Source organism: Macrosteles quadrilineatus, unplaced genomic scaffold, assembly GCF_028750875.1.
Source record: "Macrosteles quadrilineatus isolate MER2022 unplaced genomic scaffold, UCM_ALF_1.0 Scaffold_6__1_contigs__length_79288215, whole genome shotgun sequence".
NCBI lineage: Eukaryota > Metazoa > Arthropoda > Insecta > Hemiptera > Cicadellidae > Macrosteles > Macrosteles quadrilineatus.
Window position 1 is genome coordinate 52,695,239 of NW_026542599.1, and position 9,121 is coordinate 52,704,359.

The following is a 9,121-nucleotide window of genomic DNA, read 5'->3' on the forward strand; positions in this document are numbered from 1 at the left end:
CCAACCTTACCTTAGACAAATATTGTAGTGTTAGAAATAGCATTCAATTCACAATCAGTATATATTTTTATACTACACAAGCTAGTAGATCGTTACTAGTGAACTAATAAAAGTCTGTAGAGCAAAATAAAGAGTTCATTTGTGTATATTTCCCGAAAGGGTTTTATGTAACAATGGAATATCTTATCTAGAATTACAATCGCATTGTCGGTTTTCCATTTGCATGAATATGAATTGTAAGAGAAGATTTTACCATTTCGGTTAAGAGTTTTTCATTAATACTCTAGATGTATTAGGAGTAGAAGAATAAAATCATCTAAATTTTCAAGATTGAAATTAGAAAAAAAATATTTTATTATAGAAGAAGACATCACAGACAATAGACTTTTTTATAAGACTACGACAATGTGCTAATTTAAACAAAAACCCCTTGAACGAAGCTTTACTGTGAATAAAGATTCAATGCCTATTACTATTCTAAAATTTGAAAAAGCCGTAATGTTATAACCACCATATGAAGGGAAAATAATTGTTTATTGATTAAAATAATGTTTACAGCCCCATTTAATCGAACATGCTAATTCTACATAGCGTACCTAAACGTATTGCAAATGTAATTCAAGTACTAATTCAAAATATACTTACAACAACTTATCCGTATATATTTATTTATTCCATAACATCAAAATTTAAATGATAGTTACATACATAATTTAGCAAAACTATATTGCCTAGAGACATTATTTGAGCCCAATTAGCGATTGATTATTTATATTTAGTTTATCATTAAACAAAATATAATTGATTGTTTCCATGTTCTATGTCTATTTCTATGATGTATTGAAAAAATAGATTCCAGTTAGTTTAATATATTTTAATATGTTATCTAGTAAGTGATTTACTCATATTTAACTTCCAAGTTTTTAAAATTAGTACGCTCGGCAAAAAATAAATTATTCAATTTCGAAATATTTTATGTGTGCCAATGATTGATGTAATTTATCCAAAATGTAGAAATAAGTTTGAAGGTCATAAATAACCAAATATATTTATTACTTAAAACTATAATACGTATTTTAAGGGTAAAATCTCCCCAAACAACATTGTTGTAAATCAATCATGGTCCCATGTGGTGTTGGTTTCATTTATACTTTCAGCGAGGAATTAAACCTGTATTTAACTTGGGATTTCCCGTTATTTAGTGTTTTGTGAGACTTGCTGTACTTTTTCCCGTTTATTTAACTGGCTTCACCACTTATCTTATTGTTCTTTAGCGCTTACATTTTTGCCATTTATTTCAGTATCATACATTTGAAATGTGTCATAACTCAAAGATTGTATATTTTTTATGTATTTTGTATGTTTTGAATAATGTAAACAGCATTAATTGTTTTCTTGAATATAAGTAAACTTTAATCATACCTTTTTAAGTAGTTTTACCACATAAAATACAATATTGCAGATTTATATGTTTACAATTCAAAAAATATTTATAATCATAAACTCAACTGTACTGTTTAAAATAAATTTGTTTGTGATATTGAATAAAATTATTTATAACTCTATATTTAAAAGCATAATGTAGAAATTAAAGTTCAACCCGAGTAATCTCTATGATCCTAACATTTACATAAATTTGACTCTAACTGAAAATAAGCAAATAATCCAAGTAGGCTATTTCAACTTGTTTATGGTTCATCTACTATTGAAGATGGAACTAGTAGCTATGAAAGAAATAGGATTGCTATGTTAGGAGAAGTTCCATTAAAAGACGACCACGCAACTCGCTTGGTTTATAAGTTTTGATTTGCCTGAAAGACATATCAAGACCGTTCCAGAATTAGAGACTGATAAAGTAATGTAAAATCTCAAGCAATACTATGCAGGTTTAATAGCTAAGATTTAGTTGAATTTTTAGTTTCGTTAATGTACGTAAATATTGCTTGATTGTCAAAATAAATTTGAATAAAATGTACATATCTTAAAAGTCATAGAGATGTGTACAAAATGAGTAGAGGTGTACTTTTAAGTTAATTAATAAGTTTCAACATATGATATTGAATATAACTCAATTAGGTATTACTCACATAAACCATTTGACTCTGGATACTGCAAAACTCCTATCATAAAATCCGATGCTTCTGATATGGACAAAGATTTTATTAAAATGTAATAGGACTTTCAAAGGTGTGTCAATAAATATTTGTTTGTTCAAACAGTTTGATTGGTAAAATAATAGGAATTAAATAAGTAATAGTTATAAAACATTCACTTTATAAACTGAACCAAAACAAAAGTATTTAATATCAGTTCTTAATGCTAAAATATCTATGATAACTGTTAAAAGAATTGTATTTAACATATGTTCGTTTACAATATTTGTAAACATCTCAGTTCTTTGTTTATCATTGCAAATAAAGGTTCATCATCTATTTCTTTCTGTTTAATATCTTCCAATTTTACAATAACGATTCTACATTATTTCGGTATCCTTCTTTAAAAACAACAATAACGTCTTTTACTTACAATGGAGTTTCTAATAATATAAATAAATAGCTAAAATGTAGCTTGATTTCGTAACTATTGGGATTTTGTTTTCGTTATGTACTGACTTTATATATATTCCTAAGAAGATATATGATTGACGGATGGGATAAGTTAAACCACTCGGCGCTCTTCAGTGTTTATACGATTTATACTTCTCGCTATCATACATCATAGCTGACGGCGCAACAATATCAAGCATATTTTACACAAACCATTTTACCCTAACTTTGCCTGAAAAAAAATTTCATTTAATAGGAACTTTGTTTTTGTCTTATTTTTTTTCCTATTTACGTACCTATTTTTTTTAAATATAATTACAATTATAGAAACCCTAGATTCATAATTGGTGATAAAAAAAAATTAAATTAAATTACAATACAATTACATGCAATAATTACGAACAGAGTAAGTTAAACTAAACTAGATTTAATTTTGCACTAAACAAATTAAATGGGAGACCTTTTATGTATCTTAGGAGGGTATTGTATACCTGGAGTCCAACGTAGGAGAACCCATTTTACCTGTCCCTCGCCGCACTCTCAGCATCTCAGGTCTTAGGCAAGCCGTCCTACCTAGTATATCATATTTTATATGATGTTCGTGGCATAAGTTTTCTTTCCAAATAAGGAGGCAAGTTAGAGGAAAGGTCTAACATAGTTTTTCCAAAGAGAGCACCTTAGCAAGTGAAGAGTAATAACATTCACCAAATGATGGGAGTGGATAGTGAATAGGGAAGACCAGATTTAATCACCTCTAGCTTAGCAGTTTTATATGGAAAATTATCAAGCTGTTTGAAACTTTCTGGTATATTAAACTAATAAAGTAGTTTTGACGGATAAGATCGAGTATTTTGAAGAGAAACTTGACAAGTTATAAAATCCCTACCAACAACACTTTGACTTAATCACCATCACTCATTTCCATCTGCATATACTGCCCGGGCATTCTCGATGACGTGGAACATACATTTTTCCACTGCCAGCGCTGGGAAAGGCCCCGCCTGGAGGCTCAACAATTAATAGGACTGCTGTCGGTGGACACGGTCATACCGATTATGACGGAGGGTGAGGACAATTGGACCTGTGTGTCACATTATATCCAGGGTATTCTCCGCGCCAAGAAGATCGACCTTGACCGGGATGCGGTGTAGGTCATTAAGAATCTAAATGCCAGAAACGGTGCGAGCCCTGAGGGCTTAGGTCACATGTTGGCCAGACTTGAAGTAATGTGACAAACAATTCCAGGTCTGTGTCCAACAGAGTAGAGGGGGTTTTTTAGTGAGTAGTCTGATAATTTTCAGGAGTCTCACACTACAGGCTGGCTACCTGTGTGCGTAAAAGCATTTTCCCTCCTCTCCCTAAAAAAAAAAAAAGTATTGGAAATAAGTAAGCCTATGTATTATGTCATGCTACGTCAATAAGTACAGAGTCCGATATTTTTTCTACTCGTGAAATTGAGTTTTCTTAACGTATTAAAAATAAGTAAAATACACTTTTCCAAAATCCCTATTTATTCTTACGTAAAGTGGGTCCAAACTCAACGCTGTATACATTGATAATAACGTTTATCAAAGATATTTTAATTTTTCTATTTTTTTACATATTGGTCCAAGACATAGGCAACATGTAAACATTGCGGGGGGAGGTGAATTTATGCTCAGTGTATTTTCCCTCATTATATATTTTTATCTTTTGAGGTTAGTGGCCTTGAATTTTCCTGTCCCTATAGGTCTATCCGTGAACCGTATCCTACAAAGCAAGGGGTGAGCCGGACAGTACAAGAGTGGTAGGCCCACTTAAGAGATAAATACATTAGTAGTATGTACCAGCTTAGACAATTCTTTTGTCTATTGTACCAGGATCCATAGTCCATGGCACTACGGACTGAGCCACCGAAGCAACATATTTGAATGTGTTATTCCTATGAAATGTTTGAAATATAATATTGTCCACTTTATATCAATATGGGATTTAGCCATTGAATACCTATACTATTGATAATAATAGGGTCTATGCTCACAGTGCCATATGTCTTACACAGTCTAAGATAATCATAAAACTAACAATACCACACAAAATGTTATTGAGACGTTATAATAAACAAACAAAAAGCCAGCACTATGATATAATACAACTTAATACCATATTATATTATTATATAATGTTTTGGTGTTGGAGAGAGAAGTATAAAATACAATGCAATACAATGTGGGGAGTACAATAACTCCTTCTATCTACTGCTGACTTAAGAGTGGAATTTCATAGCAGAGCTTAGGTTTAAAACCTACGTTTATTTTAATTACAGTAAGATTATACTACCAATGACAAAAATATTACTTTACATTGGGTAAAATGATGTTACCTAATAATTAACAATAATTACTTTACTAATAAATTGTCACAGTTTCATAAATAGTACATTTATAATCGCAATATACTGAAATTCACTGATGATTAAACAATAATTAAATACTTGACCCTCTTTATAAATTTAAAGTAAAAAGATATAAAGTTACTTTATATTATTACTTGATATAATAATATATAATTGGTAATAGTTTGAGGCCTACATTTTAATACGCTGCATAATACGTTACCACTTTCGTACAATCTTGTAGTCGAACCATACCTAAAAAAGAAATAAAATATCATTTATACAGATTTTATCATTCTAAATTAAACTTTTACTCAACGACCAAGTTGCTATACATTTTTGTTGTTGTTTCATTACAGTCTCAAAGATTGGTGTATAGTAGTATTTTATCGCTAAAAGTTTGTTATTGTAACACTGCTACACATAATACTATCCTATATTTATTGAATACTGCTTTAATTGTAAAACACTATGTAACTGTTGACAATAAAGCTTTAAATTACTAAGCCTAAGTTATATTGAGCTAGCTATGTAGTATACTTAAATACAGATATTTTATTCAAAAGCATGAATTTTTGTTCTAAGACGTAAATATTATCGCTTAAAAATATCACAACTTAGGATTAAAAGATCATTTAACCTGATAGTTTCAAAGTTTGAATTAAAGATAAAACTTCGGCTTAAAAGGACGCATATAATATTTTCTATATGGGTAATCTTGTAATAAGTCACTATCATAAAGGAAACTCATCAGACCTGCGATGGCAGTAGACTGATAGATGATAGCGCGATCGTATTTCATTCTATGTTTTGTCCATCAGATGATCCACATTTATTTATATTTCTTTCTCGCTTTTATAAGGTTACGCTTGCGTCGGAACAAGTAAGCAGCTTAGTTTTGATAATATCTATCTTAGATTGATAAGTCTTTTGATAAGATATCCCAATTAGTCATTTAAGGAGTCTAAGAACTAAATAAATTATATATTTTTTTAGAATTTGTTTTACTTTTTAAATCATAAATCATAGTTAAATCAAACATATTGAATTTACAGTTGATACTTTAAAATTTTCAGCCAATTCATTATGTCAATGTAAAATGATCATAGGCCTATTACATTTTAAGGTGTTGTAAAGTTCAAAACTGATTACCAAGTTACGGGGTTTTTTATAGGAAATGATCCCTTTATTTTTCCATTGTCTATTTGCTAAATGAGTAACTAGTCTAGTATACAATACAATTCCTAAAATCATTATTCATCAAAATCTAACGGCATAATAGTTCTTCAAGGTCATGTTAAGATCAGCAAACGCTGGAATCTCCCGGGTGAAAGGTAATCAGTGGAACTCATCTGATCTGTGTGTAGTGGTGGTGGAGTTGTGTTACTGATTGCTATAACTTAAGAGCTGCGAGTAAAAGTTGATGCAATGAAACTATTCTTACTTCGTTCATTCAATCTTATTAGGATTTTGAACCCTATTACTATGTTCGTAGTTTAAGGTTTTACTTATTTCGTACCCAGTGACGCGTTATTTGCCATGTGTATATTTCTCAATAAGAAACTTCTTGTTTCGCATCACATAACTCATGTACGATACAAGATACATTATATCAACATCCTGTAAAGGCTGTTAAGTACATGACACCCTTCAGTTTACATAAACCAAGCCACATAATCCCCAACCATATTTCAAAACTGTTGAGTAACGATATTGTGTGTAAGATTTTCCAGTCGATTGCGTTTCTGTTGAAATCGCTCCATCCATCTCATATGACATCGTTACTTTACTTCATACGTACTTCGGGAAAACCACACTAATAAAGCCTGACCTTAAAGTTTTTATCCAATTGTAGATTCTATTAGAAAAGTTTGTCTAGCTTACAAACTTATAGCTCTTTCTGGTGTTTAAAATCGTTTTTCCAAATATTTCTTGAAGTATTGTTTTAATGATAAATACATAGTCTCAATAGTAAATACAAGTGTTGTATGTTTTCTGTTTTCTATCGTAAATCTGAAGTGGATTTGATATTTCCACTATTTGCTAAAGACAATGAAGCTGCAATAGGTAAATGTTATGTCATATATTTTTAATGAAAATCTTCTTACTTCTATAGGTAGTAATGTGGTGTAGTATTTTTGTGATGTTCAGATTAGGCATGAATATATAAATTAACACTTTTGTTAGGCACAAGGTTTGTCGTTTTAGTATATTTTTTTAGAAAATATAAATGATAGACTTAGGGTACGGGTGATACGAACCCCTACAGCATCAGCATTTGCTACACTCATCCTTCACTCAAATTTCGTTTAAAATATGTACATTGGTGTCATCCCAATCTCAGTTGTTGATAATTATAATAATAATTATTATTATTATTATTCCTTTTTTTGTTCCCAGTTTTCTAAGGAACCTGTTTAGGGACGTTGCAAAGTTGGTTCAATTTTAATCGCTATCCATGTGTTTAGTGTACTACATTAATATAGAAGATCTAATTGATTTTAAAAGCGATTGTAAACAAGAGGAATAAACTGTTGAAATAGCAATCCTTGTTTGCATTCAAAATCTTTTTATGGAGGCTATAAGTATCTAATTTCAGTTTTTTATCTTTGCTAAAAGAATTTTAAAAGTTCACTAATATTGAGTGCTAGATTTTTAGTGATTACAGGGACAAAGCTACCACGATTTAATAAACGTTCAATAACATTTTAATTCACTTGAATAACACTATTATTTTCTGCTGTACAGTTAGAAAGTTAATATTACTAAGAAGGCAAAGAGTAATATATTTTATTTTTATTATCTGTTTATTTTCGATCCATCATCCATCGTAACTAGCTAAACAGTGTACGTTTTGTATTTTTAAAGTTTACAATAATGTTTTTAAAGACAGTAAAAAGTCTATTGTCTGAGTAAATATTTAAGTATTCGATAAATATATTTTATTTAAGTATTATACCTATCTACCTAAAACTCTACGTGTAATTACTATTAATTGAATTTTTTATTCCTTTTTTATTCCTTGATCAAAAGCTTTAACTGATCAAGTTCTGAAATTTACCTAAAATGAACCGCAAAGTGGGGTATCAGCAAATGCAGATGTAGGTTTAGACTTGTCAGGTGACGAGCGATATCAGCACCTCAGAGCTGACGTCATCAGAGATATCTAACTGATTCAGCATCTCGTTTATCTCAATGTAGATTGTATTTACATTATCTTTAGACATACAAGAAAATATAGAATTACTCATAATTATAGCGGATATAGAGGCATAATCATTTGATTATCAACCAAAGGTGTCTACTTCAATCATTGTTTAAAATGTAGAGTCATTATTAATTTCATATTGATTAATTATTAGCATAATAAACTTCAACCATCGTAAAGGTATTATGAAGAGTACAACTACTTTCCTTGCCGTACATGCGGTTGGAACGCCAGTTTGTTGATTGGCAATAAAAAGGTTAACTTACTACATAATTCCTAAAGATAGGCGAATAAGAGGTAGGAGTATAAAATCACCTACTGTGGTTCTTCAGTACAATACCTGCATTGCCGAACTATATACAATACTGTATAACAAAACTTTTAACGACACGATTAATAACAACGGCAACCTCAATTCCATAACTGAAATAGAAATACTTACAAGTCACCAAAGAAACTAATTGGAGTAATTTTGGAAATAAATCTTTTTTTTATCGGTTAGGTTTGTAAAATGATATAGATAAAGTTAGAAAATTACGAGAGAATAGTATTATTCTGAAATTTATAGTTAAATTCCTATGCCTATGTCTCTGTATAAAAAGAAGCATTAACAAGTGATCATTTCACAGTACTATTTCTGTCTTATTCGTTTTACTATGTGAGGATTAGATATTTCCAATCTAGTTCCATGTTATGATTCAAATATTAAAAAATAATAAAACAATTTACAAATATACTGAGATCATTAAATAAAAAACTCAATATTTTTGTTAATTGAATAATCACTTAAAAAACTAATCAACTTGGAAGTATGCGGCTTATGAAGATGAAATATTTCGCAATTAATTTTAGAAAACTATTAAGCGGAGCAGGAAGATGATAAGTCTTGCGGTTTTGCATCGGGACGAGAAGAGCTATTAAGATATCGTCTTACATTCAGTTAGACGTTTTCCACTAAGTAATATATTTTCAGGAAATTGATTTAAAAATTAA